Source organism: Bufo gargarizans, chromosome 6, assembly GCF_014858855.1.
Source record: "Bufo gargarizans isolate SCDJY-AF-19 chromosome 6, ASM1485885v1, whole genome shotgun sequence".
NCBI classification, from domain to species: Eukaryota; Metazoa; Chordata; class Amphibia; order Anura; family Bufonidae; genus Bufo; species Bufo gargarizans.
Window position 1 is genome coordinate 75,728,582 of NC_058085.1, and position 19,516 is coordinate 75,748,097.

Sequence of the window (19,516 nt, forward strand, 5' to 3'; positions counted from 1 at the left end):
TCTAGATCCAGACGAATCGCACTTTTTAATTATTTATCTATTTTATCAGCTTCGGTGTTCTTTTTACAGGAGTGCTGCATCCCCCACAGTCAGAACTATAAAAAATACAAAACTGAAGGGAAGCTCGGACCTTCAAGTCGGGGGGTGTAGCTATTTTATTCAAGGGAAATGTTTTAATAGAACATATTAATGAGATTTTACCAGGGAGGATTTTATTGGTCAAAGCTTTTATTGATGGTTTTAGATGGCAGTTTTAAAATTTTTATGGTTTTACTGATAAAAAAGAGAGGGCAGAGATGCTTGAAGTTTTACCTCTTTTTATCAACGACTCAGAACTAGGGATGAGCGAACTCGAACTGTATAGTTCGGGTTCGTACCGAATTTTGGGGTGTCCGTGACACGGACCCGAACCCGGACATTTTCGTAAAAGTCCGGGTTCGGGTTCGGTGTTCGTCGCTTTCTTGGCGCTTTTGTGACGCTTTCTTGGCGCTTTTTGAAAGGCTGCAAAGCAGCCAATCAACAAGCGTCATACTACTTGCCCCAAGAGGCCATCACAGCCATGCCTACTATTGGCATGGCTGTGATTGGCCAGAGCACCATGTGACCCAGCCTCTATTTAAGCTGGAGTCACATAGCGCCGCCCGTCACTCTGCTCTGATTAGCGTAGGGAGAGGTTGCGGCTGCGACAGTAGGGCGAGATTAGGCAGATTAACTCCTCCAAAGGACTTGATTAACTGATCGATCTGCAGCTGTGGATCATTGAGCTGCTGATCCTCAATTGCTCACTGTTTTTAGGCTGCACAGACCGTTTGTCAGTCTCATTTTTCTGGGGTGATCGGCGGCCATTTTGTGTCTTGTGGTGCGCCAGCACAAGCTGCGACCAAGTGCATTTAACCCTCAATGGTGTGGTTGTTTTTTGGCTAAAGCCTACATCAGGGTGAAGCTGTCACACCAAGTGCATTTAACCAGCAATAGTCTGTTCATTTTTTGGCCATATACAAAATCAGGGGCAAGCTGCGCCTGTCACCAAGTGCATTTAACCCTCAATGGTGTGGTTGTTTTTTGGCTAAAGCCTACATCAGGGTGAAGCTGTGACACCAAGTGCATTTAACCAGCAATAGTCTGTTCATTTTTTGGCCATATACAAAATCAGGGGCAAGCTGCGCCTGTCACCAAGTGCATTTAACCCTCAATGGTGTGGTTGTTTTTTGGCTAAAGCCTACATCAGGGTGAAGCTGTCACACCAAGTGCATTTAACCAGCAATAGTCTGTTCATTTTTTGGCCATATACAAAATCAGGGGCAAGCTGCGCCTGTCACCAAGTGCATTTAACCCTCAATGGTGTGGTTGTTTTTTGGCTAAAGCCTACATCAGGGTGAAGCTGTCACACCAAGTGCATTTAACCAGCAATAGTCTGTTTATTTTTTGGCCATATCCCAGTCTAATTCTGTCACTAAATCCATACCGGTCACCCAGCGCCTAAATACTAGGCCTCAAATTTATATCCAGCTAAATCTGTCCCTAGTGCTGTAGCTGGGCGAGTTATTTAGTGTCCGTTCAAGCACATTTCTTGTTCTGGGTTGAAATACAATTCCCAATTTAGCAATTTCATAATTTAGTGGTTCCTGCTATATCAGAGCTATTTGAAATCTATCCCAAAAAGGGTATATAATATTGAAGGTGCACATTGGGTCATTCAGAATAACTTCACACACACCCGCTACTGTGTATTTCCAAGTCTAATTCTGTCACTAAACCCATACCTGTCACCCAGCGCCTAAATACTAGGCCTCAAATTTAAATCCCTCTAAATCTCTCGTTACCGCTGTACTGTTGTTGCTGGGCAAGATATTTAGTGTCCGTCAAAGCACATTTTTTGTTCTGGGTTGAAGTACAATTCCCAATTTAGCAATTTCATAATTTAGTGGTTTCTGCTATATCAGAGCTATTTGAAATCTATCCCTAAAAGGGTATATAATATTGAAGGTGCACATAGGGTCATTCAGAATAACTTCACACACACGCTTCTGTGCATTTCCAAGTCTAATTCTGTCACTAAATCCATACCGGTGACCCAGCGCCTAAATACTAGGCCTCAAATTTAAATCCCTCTAAATCTCTCGTTACCCACCGCTGTACTGTTGTTGCTGGGCAAGATATTTAGTGTCCGTCAAAGCACATTTTTTGTTCTGGGTTGAAGTACAATTCCCAATTTAGCAATTTCATAATTTAGTGGTTTCTGCTATATCAGAGCTATTTGAAATCTATCCCTAAAAGGGTATATAATATTGAAGGTGCACATAGGGTCATTCAGAATAACTTCACACACACGCTTCTGTGCATTTCCAAGTCTAATTCTGTCACTAAATCCATACCGGTGACCCAGCGCCTAAATACTAGGCCTCAAATTTAAATCCCTCTAAATCTCTCGTTACCCACCGCTGTACTGTTGTTGCTGGGCAAGATATTTAGTGTCCGTCAAAGCACATTTTTTGTTCTGGGTTGAAGTACAATTCCCAATTTAGCAATTTCATAATTTAGTGGTTCCTGCTATATCAGAGCTATTTGGAATCTATCCCTAAAAGGGTATATAATATTGAAGGTGCACATTGGGTCATTCAGAATAACTTCACACACACCCGCTACTGTGTATTTCCAAGTCTAATTCTGTCACTAAACCCATACCTGTCACCCAGCGCCTAAATACTAGGCCTCAAATTTAAATCCCTCTAAATCTCTCGTTACCGCTGTACTGTTGTTGCTGGGCAAGATATTTAGTGTCCGTCAAAGCACATTTTTTGTTCTGGGTTGAAGTACAATTCCCAATTTAGCAATTTCATAATTTAGTGGTTTCTGCTATATCAGAGCTATTTGAAATCTATCCCTAAAAGGGTATATAATATTGAAGGTGCACATAGGGTCATTCAGAATAACTTCACACACACGCTTCTGTGCATTTCCAAGTCTAATTCTGTCACTAAATCCATACCGGTGACCCAGCGCCTAAATACTAGGCCTCAAATTTAAATCCCTCTAAATCTCTCGTTACCCACCGCTGTACTGTTGTTGCTGGGCAAGATATTTAGTGTCCGTCAAAGCACATTTTTTGTTCTGGGTTGAAGTACAATTCCCAATTTAGCAATTTCATAATTTAGTGGTTTCTGCTATATCAGAGCTATTTGAAATCTATCCCTAAAAGGGTATATAATATTGAAGGTGCACATAGGGTCATTCAGAATAACTTCACACACACGCTTCTGTGCATTTCCAAGTCTAATTCTGTCACTAAATCCATACCGGTGACCCAGCGCCTAAATACTAGGCCTCAAATTTAAATCCCTCTAAATCTCTCGTTACCCACCGCTGTACTGTTGTTGCTGGGCAAGATATTTAGTGTCCGTCAAAGCACATTTTTTGTTCTGGGTTGAAGTACAATTCCCAATTTAGCAATTTCATAATTTAGTGGTTTCTGCTATATCAGAGCTATTTGAAATCTATCCCTAAAAGGGTATATAATATTGAAGGTGCACATAGGGTCATTCAGAATAACTTCACACACACGCTTCTGTGCATTTCCAAGTCTAATTCTGTCACTAAATCCATACCGGTGACCCAGCGCCTAAATACTAGGCCTCAAATTTAAATCCCTCTAAATCTCTCGTTACCCACCGCTGTACTGTTGTTGCTGGGCAAGATATTTAGTGTCCGTCAAAGCACATTTTTTGTTCTGGGTTGAAGTACAATTCCCAATTTAGCAATTTCATAATTTAGTGGTTTCTGCTATATCAGAGCTATTTGAAATCTATCCCTAAAAGGGTATATAATATTGAAGGTGCACATAGGGTCATTCAGAATAACTTCACACACACGCTTCTGTGCATTTCCAAGTCTAATTCTGTCACTAAATCCATACCGGTGACCCAGCGCCTAAATACTAGGCCTCAAATTTAAATCCCTCTAAATCTCTCGTTACCCACCGCTGTACTGTTGTTGCTGGGCAAGATATTTAGTGTCCGTCAAAGCACATTTTTTGTTCTGGGTTGAAGTACAATTCCCAATTTAGCAATTTCATAATTTAGTGGTTTCTGCTATATCAGAGCTATTTGAAATCTATCCCTAAAAGGGTATATAATATTGAAGGTGCACATAGGGTCATTCAGAATAACTTCACACACACGCTTCTGTGCATTTCCAAGTCTAATTCTGTCACTAAATCCATACCGGTGACCCAGCGCCTAAATACTAGGCCTCAAATTTAAATCCCTCTAAATCTCTCGTTACCCACCGCTGTACTGTTGTTGCTGGGCAAGATATTTAGTGTCCGTCAAAGCACATTTTTTGTTCTGGGTTGAAGTACAATTCCCAATTTAGCAATTTCATAATTTAGTGGTTTCTGCTATATCAGAGCTATTTGAAATCTATCCCTAAAAGGGTATATAATATTGAAGGTGCACATAGGGTCATTCAGAATAACTTCACACACACGCTTCTGTGCATTTCCAAGTCTAATTCTGTCACTAAATCCATACCGGTGACCCAGCGCCTAAATACTAGGCCTCAAATTTAAATCCCTCTAAATCTCTCGTTACCCACCGCTGTACTGTTGTTGCTGGGCAAGATATTTAGTGTCCGTCAAAGCACATTTTTTGTTCTGGGTTGAAGTACAATTCCCAATTTAGCAATTTCATAATTTAGTGGTTCCTGCTATATCAGAGCTATTTGGAATCTATCCCTAAAAGGGTATATAATATTGAAGGTGCACATTGGGTCATTCAGAATAACTTCACACACACCCGCTACTGTGTATTTCCAAGTCTAATTCTGTCACTAAACCCATACCTGTCACCCAGCGCCTAAATACTAGGCCTCAAATTTAAATCCCTCTAAATCTCTCGTTACCGCTGTACTGTTGTAGCTGTGAAAGTTATTTAGTGCCCGTCAAAGCACATTTTTTGTTCTGGGTTGAAGTACAATTCCCAATTTAGCAATTTCATAATTTAGTGGTTCCTGCTATATCAGAGCTATTTGAAATCTATCCCAAAAAGGGTATATAATATTCAAGGTGCACATTGGGTCATTCAGAATAACTTCACACACACGCTTCTGTGCATTTCCAAGTCTAATTCTGTCACTAAATCCATACCGGTCACCCAGCGCCTAAATACTAGGCCTCAAATTTATATCCCGCTGAATTTGAATACAATACATTGGGCCAAATAATATATTTGTTGTTGTGGTGAACCATAACAATGAGAAAAACATCTAGTAAGGGACGCGGACGTGGACATGGTCGTGGTGGTGTTAGTGGACCCTCTGGTGCTGGGAGAGGACGTGGCCGTTCTGCCACATCCACACGTCCTAGTGTACCAACTACCTCAGGTCCCAGTAGCCGCCAGAATTTACAGCGATATATGGTGGGGCCCAATGCCGTTCTAAGGATGGTAAGGCCTGAGCAGGTACAGGCATTAGTCAATTGGGTGGCCGACAGTGGATCCAGCACGTTCACATTATCTCCCACCCAGTCTTCTGCAGAAAGCGCACAGATGGCGCCTAAAAACCAACCCCATCAGTCTGTCACATCACCCCCATGCATACCAGGGAAACTGTCTCAGCCTCAAGTTATGCAGCAGTCTCTTATGCTGTTTGAAGACTCCGCTGGCAGGGTTTCCCAAGGGCATCCACCTAGCCCTTCCCCAGCGGTGAAAGACATAGAATGCACTGACGCACAACCACTTATGTTTCCTGATGATGAGGACATGGGAATACCACCTCAGCATGTCTCTGATGATGACGAAACACAGGTGCCAACTGCTGCGTCTTTCTGCAGTGTGCAGACTGAACAGGAGGTCAGGGATCAAGACTGGGTGGAAGACGATGCAGGGGACGATGAGGTCCTAGACCCCACATGGAATGAAGGTCGTGCCACTGACTTTCACAGTTCGGAGGAAGAGGCAGTGGTGAGACCGAGCCAACAGCGTAGCAAAAGAGGGAGCAGTGGGCAAAAGCAGAACACCCGCCGCCAAGAGACTCCGCCTGCTACTGACCGCCGCCATCTGGGACCGAGCACCCCAAAGGCAGCTTCAAGGAGTTCCCTGGCATGGCACTTCTTCAAACAATGTGCTGACGACAAGACCCGAGTGGTTTGCACGCTGTGCCATCAGAGCCTGAAGCGAGGCATTAACGTTCTGAACCTGAGCACAACCTGCATGACCAGGCACCTGCATGCAAAGCATGAACTGCAGTGGAGTAAACACCTTAAAACCAAGGAAGTCACTCAGGCTCCCCCTGCTACCTCTTCTGCTGCTGCCGCCTCGGCCTATTCTGCTGCTGCCGCCTCGGCCTCTTCCTCCGCCTCTGGAGGAACGTTGGCACCTGCCGCCCAGCAAACAGGGGATGTACCACCAACACCACCACCACCACCTCCGTCACCAAGCGTCTCAACCATGTCACACGCCAGCGTTCAGCTCTCCATCTCACAAACATTTGATAGAAAGCGTAAATTCCCACCTAGCCACCCTCGATCCCTGGCCCTGAATGCCAGCATTTCTAAACTACTGGCCTATGAAATGCTGTCATTTAGGCTGGTGGACACAGACAGCTTCAAACAGCTCATGTCGCTTGCTGTCCCACAGTATGTTGTTCCCAGCCGGCACTACTTCTCCAAGAGAGCCGTGCCTTCCCTGCACAACCAAGTATCCGATAAAATCAAGTGTGCACTGCGCAACGCCATCTGTAGCAAGGTCCACCTAACCACAGATACGTGGACCAGTAAGCACGGCCAGGGACGCTATATCTCCCTAACTGCACACTGGGTAAATGTAGTGGCAGCTGGGCCCCAGGCGGAGAGCTGTTTGGCGCACGTCCTGCCGCCGCCAAGGATCGCAGGGCAACATTCTTTGCCTCCTGTTGCCACCTCCTCCTTCTCGGCTTCCTCCTCCTCTTCTTCCACCTGCTCATCCAGTCAGCCACACACCTTCACCACCAACTTCAGCACAGCCCGGGGTAAACGTCAGCAGGCCATTCTGAAACTCATATGTTTGGGGGACAGGCCCCACACCGCACAGGAGTTGTGGCGGGGTATTGAACAACAGACCGACGAGTGGTTGCTGCCGGTGAGCCTCAAGCCCGGCCTGGTGGTGTGTGATAATGGGCGAAATCTCGTTGCAGCTCTGGGACTAGCCAATTTGACGCACATCCCTTGCTTGGCGCATGTGCTGAATTTGGTGGTGCAGAAGTTCATTCACAACTACCCCGACATGTCAGAGCTGCTGCATAAAGTGCGGGCCGTCTGTTCGCGCTTCCGGCGTTCACATCCTGCCGCTGCTCGCCTGTCTGCGCTACAGCGTAACTTAGGCCTTCCCGCTCACCGCCTCATATGCGACGTGCCCACCAGGTGGAACTCCACCTTGCACATGCTGGACAGACTGTGCGAGCAGCAGCAGGCCATAGTGGAGTTTCAGCTGCAGCACGCACGGGTCAGTCGCACTACAGAACAGCACCACTTCACCACCAATGACTGGGCCTCCATGCGAGACCTGTGTGCCCTGTTGCGCTGTTTCGAGTACTCCACCAACATGGCCAGTGGCGATGACACCGTTATCAGCGTTACAATACCACTTCTATGTCTCCTTGAGAAAACACTTAGGGCGATGATGGAACAGGAGGTGGCCCAGGAGGAGGAGGAGGAGGATGAGGAAGAGGGGTCATTTTTAGCACTTTCAGGCCAGTCTCTTCGAAGTGACTCAGAGGGAGGTTTTTTGCAACAGCAGAGGCCAGGTACAAATGTGGCCAGCCAGGGCCCACTACTGGAGGACGAGGAGGACGAGGATGAGGAGGAGGTGGAGGAGGATGAGGATGAAGCATGGTCACAGCGGGGTGGCACCCAACGCAGCTCGGGTCCATCACTGGTGCGTGGCTGGGGGGAAAGGCAGGACGATGACGATACGCCTCCCACAGAGGACAGCTTGTCCTTACCCCTGGGCAGCCTGGCACACATGAGCGACTACATGCTGCAGTGCCTGCGCAACGACAGCAGAGTTGCCCACATTTTAACCTGTGCGGACTACTGGGTTGCCACCCTGCTGGATCCACGCTACAAAGACAATGTGCCCACCTTACTTCCTGCACTGGAGCGTGATAGGAAGATGCGCGAGTACAAGCGCACGTTGGTAGACGCGCTACTGAGAGCATTCCCAAATGTCACAGGGGAACAAGTGGAAGCCCAAGGCCAAGGCAGAGGAGGAGCAAGAGGTCGCCAAGGCAGCTGTGTCACGGCCAGCTCCTCTGAGGGCAGGGTTAGCATGGCAGAGATGTGGAAAACTTTTGTCAACACGCCACAGCTAACTGCACCACCACCTGATACGCAACGTGTTAGCAGGAGGCAACATTTCACTAACATGGTGGAACAGTACGTGTGCACACCCCTCCACGTACTGACTGATGGTTCGGCCCCATTCAACTTCTGGGTCTCTAAATTGTCCACGTGGCCAGAGCTAGCCTTTTATGCCTTGGAGGTGCTGGCCTGCCCGGCAGCCAGCGTTTTGTCTGAACGTGTATTCAGCACGGCAGGGGGCGTCATTACAGACAAACGCAGCCGCCTGTCTACAGCCAATGTGGACAAGCTGACGTTCATAAAAATGAACCAGGCATGGATCCCACAGGACCTGTCCGTCCCTTGTCCAGATTAGACATTAACTACCTCCCCATAACCATATATTATTGGACTCCAGGGCACTTCCTCATTCAATCCTATTTTTATTTTCATTTTACCATTATATTGCGATGCTACCCAAAGTTGAATGAACCTCTCCTCTGCCTGTGTGCTAGGCCTAAATATATGCCAATGGACTGTTGCAGTGGTGGCTGACATGAAGCCTGATTCTCTGCTATGACATGCAGACTAATTCTCTGCTGACATGAAGCCAGATTGTCTGTTACGGGACCTCTCTCCTCTGCCTGGGTGCTGGGCCTAAATTTATGACAATGGACTGTTGCAGTGGTGGCTGACGTGAAGCCTGATTCTCTGCTATGACATGCAGACTGATTCTCTGCTGACATGAAGCCAGATCCTCTGTTACGGGACCTCTCTCCTCTGCCTGGGTGCTGGGCCTAAATTTATGACAATGGACTGTTGCAGTGGTGGCTGACGTGAAGCCTGATTCTCTGCTATGACATGCAGACTGATTCTCTGCTGACATGAAGCCAGATCCTCTGTTACGGGACCTCTCTCCTCTGCCTGGGTGCTGGGCCTAAATTTATGACAATGGACTGTTGCAGTGGTGGCTGACGTGAAGCCTGATTCTCTGCTATGACATGCAGACTGATTCTCTGCTGACATGAAGCCAGATCCTCTTTTACGGGACCTCTCTCCTCTGCCTGGGTGCTGGGCCTAAATTTATGACAATGGACTGTTGCAGTGGTGGCTGACGTGAAGCCTGATTCTCTGCTATGACATGCAGACTGATTCTCTGCTGACATGAAGCCAGATCCTCTTTTACGGGACCTCTCTCCTCTGCCTGGGTGCTGGGCCTAAATTTATGACAATGGACTGTTGCAGTGGTGGCTGACGTGAAGCCTCATTCTCTGCTATGACATGCAGACTGATTCTCTGCTGACATGAGGCCAGATCCTCTGTTACGGGACCTCTCTCCTCTGCCTGGGTGCTGGGCCTAAATTTATGACAATGGACTGTTGCAGTGGTGGCTGACGTGAAGCCTGATTCTCTGCTATGACATGCAGACTGATTCTCTGCTGACATGAAGCCAGATCCTCTGTTACGGGACCTCTCTCCTCTGCCTGGGTGCTGGGCCTGAATATATGCCAATGGACTGTTGCAGTGGTGGGTGACGTGAAGCCTCATTCTCTGCTATGACATGCAGACTAATTCTCTGCTGACATGAAGCCAGATTGTCTGTTACGGGACCTCTCTCCTCTGCCTGTGTGTGTGCTGGGCCTAAATATATGCCAATGGACTGTTGCAGTGGTGGCTGACGTGAAGCCTCATTCTCTGCTATGACATGCAGACTGATTCTCTGCTGACATGAAGCCAGATCCTCTGTTACGGGACCTCTCTCCTCTGCCTGGGTGCTGGGCCTAAATTTATGACAATGGACTGTTGCAGTGGTGGCTGACGTGAAGCCTGATTCTCTGCTATGACATGCAGACTGATTCTCTGCTGTCATGAAGCCAGATTGTCTGTTACGGGACCTTTCTCCTCTACCTGGGTTCTGGGCCTAAATTTATGAAAATTGACTCTTACAGTGGTGGGTGACGTGAAGCCTGATTCTCTGCTATGATATGAAGACTGATTCTCTGCTGACATGAAGCCAGATTGTCTGTTACGGGACCTTTCTCCTCTGCCTGGGTTCTGGGCCTAAATTTATGAAAATTGACTCTTACAGTGGTGGGTGACGTGAAGCCTGATTCTCTGCTATGATATGAAGACTGATTCTCTGCTGACATGAAGCCAGATTGTCTGTTACGGGACCTTTCTCCTCTGCCTGGGTTCTGGGCCTAAATTTATGAAAATTGACTCTTACAGTGGTGGGTGACGTGAAGCCTGATTCTCTGCTATGATATGAAGACTGATTCTCTGCTGACATGAAGCCAGATTGTCTGTTACGGGACCTTTCTCCTCTGCCTGGGTTCTGGGCCTAAATTTATGAAAATTGACTCTTACAGTGGTGGGTGACGTGAAGCCTGATTCTCTGCTATGATATGAAGACTGATTCTCTGCTGACATGAAGCCAGATTGTCTGTTACGGGACCTTTCTCCTCTGCCTGGGTTCTGGGCCTAAATTTATGAAAATTGACTCTTACAGTGGTGGGTGACGTGAAGCCTGATTCTCTGCTATGATATGAAGACTGATTCTCTGCTGACATGAAGCCAGATTGTCTGTTACGGGACCTTTCTCCTCTGCCTGGGTTCTGGGCCTAAATTTATGAAAATTGACTCTTACAGTGGTGGGTGACGTGAAGCATGATTCTCTGCTATGATATGAAGACTGATTCTCTGCTGACATGAAGCCAGATTCTCTGTTACGGGACCTCTCTCCTCTGCCTGGGTGCTGGGCCTAAATTTATGACAATGGACTGTTGCAGTGGTGGCTGACGTGAAGCCTGATTCTCTGCTATGACATGCAGACTGATTCTCTGCTGACATGAAGCCAGATTCTCTGTTACGGGACCTCTCTCCTCTGCCTGTGTGTGTGCTGGGCCTAAATATATGCCAATGGACTGTTGCAGTGGTGGCTGACGTGAAGCCTCATTCTCTGCTATGACATGCAGACTAATTCTCTGCTGACATGAAGACAGATTCTCTGTTACGGGACCTCCCTCCTCTGCCTGGGTGCTGGGCCTAAATATATGCCAATGGACTGTTGCAGTGGTGGGTGACGTGAAGCCTGATTCTCTGCTATGACATGCAGACTAATTCTCTGCTGACATGAAGCCAGATTGTCTGTTACGGGACCTCTCTCCTCTGCCTGTGTGTGTGCTGGGCCTAAATATATGCCAATGGACTGTTGCAGTGGTGGCTGACGTGAAGCCTCATTCTCTGCTATGACATGCAGACTAATTCTCTGCTGACATGAAGACAGATTCTCTGTTACGGGACCTCTCTCCTCTGCCTGGGTGCCGGGGCCTAAATATCTGAGAATGGACTGTTCCAGTGGTGGGTGACGGGAAGCCAGATTCTCTGCTATGGAACCTCTCTCCAATTGATTTTGGTTAATTTTTATTTATTTAATTTTTATTTTAATTAATTTCCCTATCCACATTTGTTTGCAGGGGATTTACCTACATGTTGCTGCCTTTTGCAGCCCTCTAGCTCTTTCCTGGGCTTTTTTACAGCCTTTTTAGTGCCGAAAAGTTCGGGTCCCCATTGACTTCAATGGGGTTCGGGTTCGGGACGAAGTTCGGATCGGGTTCGGATCCCGAACCCGAACATTTCCGGGATGTTCGGCCGAACTTCTCGAACCCGAACATCCAGGTGTTCGCTCAACTCTACTCAGAACCATTGATTTTAGCAGGAGATTTTAATTGTATTTTAAGAGGTGAACGCCGGTTCTCTAACGCAGTGAGCAGGAACTATGACAGATCCTCCTCTCTGCTCAAAAATATTGTCATAGATTTCAAGCTCACTGACGTTTTAAAAAAATGTAATAGTCATTTATCCGAAGAGGCCGGCGTCACCTGGGGTAACGCAACCTGTAAATCCAGAATCGATTTTATTTTCTGCTCTAATCAAGTACTGCCTCTTAATTGTAAGCTTTTAACCAATATTTTTTCAGACCATAAATTATTGTCTTTTAAGGTGCAGTTGGGTGGCAACCACAAAAAGAAAAAAACATGGAAACTGAATGTCTCCCTTTTAAAAGACCCCAAAATTTTATCAGATTTTATTGTGTTTTACAAGTACTGCAGGCGGGTAAGGAACCCCAGAAGACCTATTACTGAATGGTGGGAAGGTATGAAGAAGAAAATCAAGACCTTTTTTATTAATAGGGGGAAACTTAAGGCCCAAGAAAAAAAGAAGTTTTATGATGATTTAAATACCCGTCTGCAGACACAGTACATGCTCCGCTATCTGGGTATTGATGTTAAAAAAGAAATTTCTGATATAAAAAAAGAAATTTCACAGTGCCTGGAGCAGAAAAGTAAGGAGATAATGTTTCGTTCGAAAATCCAACATCTTGAAAAGAACGAGACCTGCTCCAGGTACTTCTTTAAAAAAAATTCAAGAAAAACGTGCCCAGATTGAGGAGCTTGGGGGGGTAAGAAATATAAATGGCATTCTTAAAAAAGTTCATGAATTATCAACTGAATTATTTAATGAGAAAAAAATTGATAAACATTTTATGAAGGACTCGCTGAGGGGGATTGAAAATGTTTTAGATTCTGACTCTCAAAGATTTTTATTGCAGGAAATCACCGAGCAAGAAGTTTTAGAAACAGTCAAGAGTTTTAAGAAGGAGAAAGTGCCTGGCCCCGATGGTATACCTATTGAGTTTTATATTACCTTTTATGGCATTTTAAAAGAAGATTTATTTTCTCTTTTAAAATAAGTTTTTAGGTCTAAGGCTCTCCCGGGATCCTGGAAAAAAAAGTGAGGTCTCCCTTTTATATAAAAAAGGCGATTAAACAGATATAAAAAATTGGAGACCGATCTCATTGCTTTGCTGTGACTACAAAATCATGGCAAAGCTATGTGCTAATAGACTAAAGAAAAGTATTTCAAAAATCGTCCACCAAAACCAGGTCTGCGGGGTGCCCCGGAGAAGCATCTGGGACAATATTAACCTTTTAAAAGATATTATTAATCATACAAACGAAAGAAACGGAAAAATTGCCATTTTATCTTTGGACTTTGAGAAGGCTTTTGATCGCGTATCGTATTTTTACCTTTTTAAAGTTTTAAAGAAAATGGGTATACCAGAGGGGTTTATATTATCTTTGAGAGCGTTTTATAACCAATGCACTAGCAAGATTTTAGTCAATGGTTTTAAGACTCAGGATGTTGTTTTAAAATCTGGTGTGAAACAGGGGTGTGCCTTGTCCCCACTACTTTTTATTTGCGCCTTGGAGCCTCTTTTAATTATGATAAGGAAAGACAAACAGATACGCGGAGTCCCCCTGCCAGGTGGAGGGGGACTAGAGGCTAAAGTAGTGGGGTACATGGATGATGTCGTCGTGATTTGTAGGGACACCCTTGCAATTCAAAAGGCAATTAAACAAGTAGAATATTTCTGTTGCGCCTCCGGTTTTAAAATAAATTTTAACAAAAGTAATCTTTTAAATGTCGGAGAGATGGTCCAGCGAGCCTTCAGCGAGTCCAATGACGGCCTCAGGAATTGGGACACGGTTATTGAAAAGATAAGTAAGAAATTATGCATGTGGAACCTAAGGAAGCTGACGATGGAGGGAAAGGTTTTAATTATCAAAATGATAGTTGTACCTATTTTATTATATCTTAGCATGGTGTTCCCTCCATCGGACCGTATTTTTTTAAAAATTAACAATTTCTTCTGGGGTTCCAGGATGGACAAGCTGCGATGAGATACGGTAATGCTTCCTAAAAATAAAGGTGGAAAAGATTTTACAGACATTAAGACGTTTCTTTAATGAAGTATTTTAGCTACTGTTTTAATGCCCTTTTTAAGGATAATTATTGGTCATTTTTTATTCATTATAACACTGGGTATTTTATGAGAAAGTTTGGGTGGTTTAAACCGGTTTTAAATTCTCCCTACTCTTTTAACTTACCTGCTTCTTATAGGATTTTAGAGAAAGTAACGAATATTTTTAATCTTGGCCAAAAGAGGGTAGAGATTTAAAAAAAACTGTAGAATGATTTTAAAGGATATTAATGATAATAAACTGATGGCCCCTATTAAGAATTTTAACGAAAATAAATGTAAACAGATCTGGAAGGACGTTAATGAAAACTATCTTTTTAACTCACAAAAGGACCTGGCCTGGAGCTGCGTTCATGAATGTCTTCCATGCCGGGCATTCCAGCACCGAAGAGGATTGTCAAGCACCGCGGAGTGTCCTAGGGGAGCATGCAGAGAGGAGGAGGACGTTTACCACTTATTTTGGTACTGTTATTTTACACAAAAGATATGGATAAAAATGTTCCCCTTGATGAAGAAGATCACAGGACTGAAGGCATTATCTATGGACGGTGTCTTTTATGGGTCTGGAGTGCCCTACAAGAATCAAAAGGACTATGGCATGGAAGATCACGAACTGCTTCAAAGTAGCTCTTTGGTCGGCCCGGAATATTCTAGTTTTTAAAAATGATGTTATTTCCGAAGAAAATGTTTTACAGATGGTTTTAGACGAAATGTACAGTTATTATTTATTTGATAAGAAAAGAACGCCTTTTATGTGCCACAAGTGGTTTTTAAGGGAATGGGGTTATATGATTTTATAAAACCTGTAATTTTTTATGTTACCTGTAAAAACGGTTTTATAAATTCTATGTAATATTGTTATGATTTTAATAAACGATTTTTACCCCTTGATGGGTAAATATCAACTTAAAAAAAAATCTGTTCTTATCAGTTTAATATCTGATACGTCCCCTATCTGGGGACCATATATTAAATGGATTTTTCGAACAGGGAGATGGAAAAAGAGCTTGCTCTGTCCACTCCATGCATTGACCTGGTATTGCAGTACCTCCAGGACCGGTGCACCCTTTCTATTCCAGTATAAAAAAACTGAATGAAATTGAGTGATGGATGTCAAGGATCCTTCCAGCAAGCAAGTGTGAAGTTGCTGTGTCCTGCCCTTCAGCTTCTCCTTCCTCTGTGAGGGTTTTGCTGTGCTGCTTTCTGCATCCCTGGTGCTGCTGCATCTATCCTGTCAATCTCTTAATTGCATCACCTGTGTGTGGGTTTGTTCCAGCACCAAGCAACCCAGCCAGTCACCTCTCCTCACAGCCCAAATCCAATTAAGATTTATGGCTTAATTGTTGTGTTAATTGGCTTATCACCTGAATGAAGTGTTAGGACATCACCAGAATGCAGTTTTTGGACCTCCCTCCACTCCGTGCACCTCTGTTTTGATTTGGGCCTGTTGTGCACACCTGGGCAGTCTGCTGAGTTGTTCCTTTGAATTGACCCTTTTGTAGTAAGTTTGCTTGATGTAACCAATTTTGTTTTCCTAGTGCTTTATTAAATAAGTAAAGTTTGTTTGCCTGTGTCTCCCTCTTGTGGATCTTTTAAACTGGATGACTTGTAGGCTAAAATGTAGCCCAGCACTTCCTATGTATCAGCAACAGCTGGACCTACCTTGTCTGGCCAATGGACGGAACACTGCACGTGTCACAAGAGGCCTGTCAGGTCAGAAGTCAAGTAAGGTCAGTTCACTGGATGACATCACAAGGGCTCTGACGGAACACTCAACAATGGGGCCGTGACATCACAATCAACAATGCCTAGATACCTTTTTTTTTTTTTTCTCTCTCTCACTACTCTCCATTGACTTCTTATCGGTCATTCTGCTTGGCGCACTTTGGCACCAGGAATGTCGTGCGAAGAAAAGGCGTGACCAAAAGTGGTGGGTGGAGCTATGCAGATCCGAAAAACACGAAGTGCAGCATGCTGTTGATTTCAGAGCGTAGGACGCACGTTTTCCCTGGTTTGTGAGAGAAAGAAGCCTCCCGGACTGTCTCTGCAGCTGGGGCCTGTAGCCTATCGCCTTCACAAGTGTTCTGCATTGAGGACCATCGGCCTGTAGGGCGAACCCTTTTCTGGTTATCGCTTCTCGGCCTTTTGGCTAAGATCAAGTGTAGTATCTTTGGTGCTGCACTTGGTCAGACGTCAGAAGGTAGGACCCGGGTACCCTCTCTCTCGGCCTGGGGGGATCGTTCAGGTTTATAGCCTGGACTTCACCCCCCTGCTGCTATTGGGAGAGAGGCTTAGTCCCGGGGACGTCGAGTTGCGATCCCCGTTACCAATAGAAGTCTCCGGACGGCTAGGGGAGCACAAGTATCTTTGCGTTTGCAGATATTTTCAAAAGAGCCATCTTCACAACTATGGCAGACGACCCAGGAGGAGGAGGAGGAAGAGGTCGAGGAGGAGGAGACGGAGAAGGAGGAGGAGGAGACGGAGGAAAAGATTTTACCCGAGTTGGGAGAAATGGAAAAGCTGAAAAGAAGGATGAATCTAGAAGGAAGAAATCCAATGATGAAGGAGTCAGAGGAGGAGAAGGAGCCAGAGGAGGAGAAGGAACCAGTAGAGGAAAGTCCAGAGACAGAGTGGAGGAACTAAAGGAGAATATACCAAGACAGGAGGAAGAGGAAGGCCAAATCCCAAAATACGCTCGTATTAAAGATATTGTGCGCCTATTTGTACCCCAAGAGAAAAAAGAGAAGTATAGCCTTGATTATTTGATAAAAACGGTTTTAATGGAGGTCTTCGGGGTACAAAAAAATTTGATTTTAGCGATACAGGATTACCCTAGACGCAGAGTATACGATGTCACTTTTAACAATAATGTAATTTTTAAAGATTTTGAGGCAAAAATCCCATTAAGATTACAAGACAAGAGATTAGAAGGTTTAAAAATATACGAGCATGAGATAGATGAGTCAAAGATTATTACCATCAAAATGTATTCTCCATTTGCTGAAGAGCGTGATATAACTATGTTTTTAAGCCAATATTTTAAGAAGGTTACACCAGTTAAAAAAAAATTAAATAGCGTTGGGATTTGGACCTCAAAATGGCTTTATAAAGCAATCTGTTACCGCAGTCCTGACTATGAGGGGGGAAATGTACTCCCCCCAGCCCGTTTTAAAATAGGAGAAATAGTGGGAGACATGTTTTTTGCCAACATACCACCGTACTGCAGGAGATGTAAGAGGTATGGACACTACATTGAAAGCTGCGAAAGTATGTGTAAAAATTGTGGGAGTACAAGTCATGATGTAAAAGAATGCACAGTTGGGAAAAGGTGCCATACATGTCAAAAATTTGGGCACCTGATGCGTTTTTGTCCCTCCAGAACAGGTGCCGGGGCGCAGCCAGGACATCGGAGGGAATCAAAAGGGCGAGAGGAGCCATCAACTGGACCCCAAGGAGAGGAGCCAGCTGCTAAAATGGAGCAGATAGAACAGATGGATACCAGCAGACCCCCCCAAACAGGTGAACCGAGGGAGCAAAGAGCGAAACAAAAGTGGAAGTCCAGTGATCAGTGGATGGACAAGCCCCCCCCAGAAATGGGATACGGGGGTCAACCAAATGAAGCTGATCCGCCTGGCCCGCACTCGGTCCCTGAGCAAAGCACCGTAGAGGATCCAGGTGGAGCTGCGGCATCCAAAAAGAAAAAAAGTTATGCGGAAACGACAAAAGAGAGCCAGAGGAGGAAATTGGCTGGGGGACCAGCTGAGGATCCCTCTGGCTCTCAGAGTCTCCCTCCCCATACCAGTGAGGAGGGGGTGCAGCTGAGGGGTTCCTGAGACAGCCTTTAGCCAAATCCCTACCCCGGGAAGGGAGGGAATGGAGGCCACAGCTCTGAGACCTGATGAGACTAAGACGATACCGATGTCACCAGATTGGAATCTGTTCTCTGAGAGCGTGCAAGCAGCGCGGGGGGGGGGGGGGGGGGGTCAGCTGAGTGATGGAAGCTCCTCTCCAATGGAATCGTTGTGTACTGTGGGATCAGGGGCAGTTGGTGGTGTTTCAAGCGAGAGTCTGGAATCTGATTCTGCTGACGATGTCTGATGCTGCGCCTAGGTAAGACAAACTCTTACTTTTTAATCTTTTAACATGGCAGTTTTAAATGGCATTTCTTTTAACACCTGCAGCGTACACTCAAGGACAAGAAGACTAGCGCTTTTTAATTATTTATCTGTTTTAACCGCCACAGTCATTTTTTTACAGGAATGTTGCATTCCACATAGGATGAACTATAAAAAATATAAACAAGACTGGAAGCAAGGACCATCAGTCTGGTCAGGTTCTAATGAATCCAGGTCTGCGGGTGTGGCTATTTTATTTAAAGGAAATGTTTTTATTGACCATGTTAGTGAGATTTTACCTGGCAGAATTTTATTAGTAAAAGCTATTATTGACGGTTTTAAATGGCAGTTTTTAAATGTGTATGGTTTTACAGATAAAAAGGAAAGAATCAGGATGCTAGAGATTTTACCCCTTTTTATCAATGACACGGAACCCTTGATTTTAGCAGGGGATTTTAATTGCATTTTAAGGGGGGAACGCCGGTTCTCAAATACTGTAAGCAGAAACTTTGATAAATCCTCCTCTATGCTAAAAGACATAATTATTGATTTTAAACTTACAGATGTTTTTAAAAAATGTAATAATGATTTATCTGAAGAGGCCGGCGTTACCTGGAGCAATGATACATGTAAGTCCAGAATAGATTTTATTTTTTGTTCGTGTCAAATACTGCCTTTTGACTGTGAGCTTTTATCTAATTTATTTTCTGACCATAAATTATTACTTTTTAAAGTGCAATACGGTGGTAAAAGTAAAAAGAAAAAGAGTAGTCTCCCTACTAGATGATCCGAAAATTTTATCAGATTTTATTTCATTTTACAAGCGCTGCAGGCGGGTAAAAGACCCCCAAGAATCTATAGTCGTGTGGTGGGAAAAAAATTATAATTAAAATAAAAACCTTTTTTTATAAATATGGGAAAACGTAAGGCCCAAGAGAAAAGAGGATTTTATGAAAAACGAAATACCCGTCTGCAGACGCAATATAAGCTCCGAGATCTGGGTGTGGATGTTGAAAATGATATTGTTGAAATAAAAAAATAAATAACACAATGCCTGGAGCAGAAGGGAAAATAAATTATCATTCGTTCTAAAATGCAGCACCTGGAGGAAAATGAGACCTGCTCCAGGTATTTCTTTAAAAAAATACAAGAGAAACGCACCCAGATTAAGGAGCTAAATAGTGAGAGAAATACAGCAGGTATTTTAAACAAAGCATATGAATTTTATACCGATTTATTTAATGAGAAAAAAATTGATAAGTATTT

General features: G+C 44.5%; 1 non-coding gene and 1 pseudogene across 1 annotated transcript; both read left to right on the forward strand.

Annotated features, from left to right (window-relative positions):
- The first annotated feature begins 15,007 nt into the window (after positions 1-15,007).
- On the forward strand, positions 15,008-15,205 carry LOC122942970. Its single transcript, XR_006390804.1, has one exon. It is a non-coding gene; the product is annotated as a U2 spliceosomal RNA (small nuclear RNA).
- Positions 15,206-16,264: 1,059 nt separating this feature from the next.
- On the forward strand, positions 16,265-16,355 carry LOC122942895 (annotated as a pseudogene).
- The last annotated feature ends 3,161 nt before the right edge of the window (positions 16,356-19,516 follow it).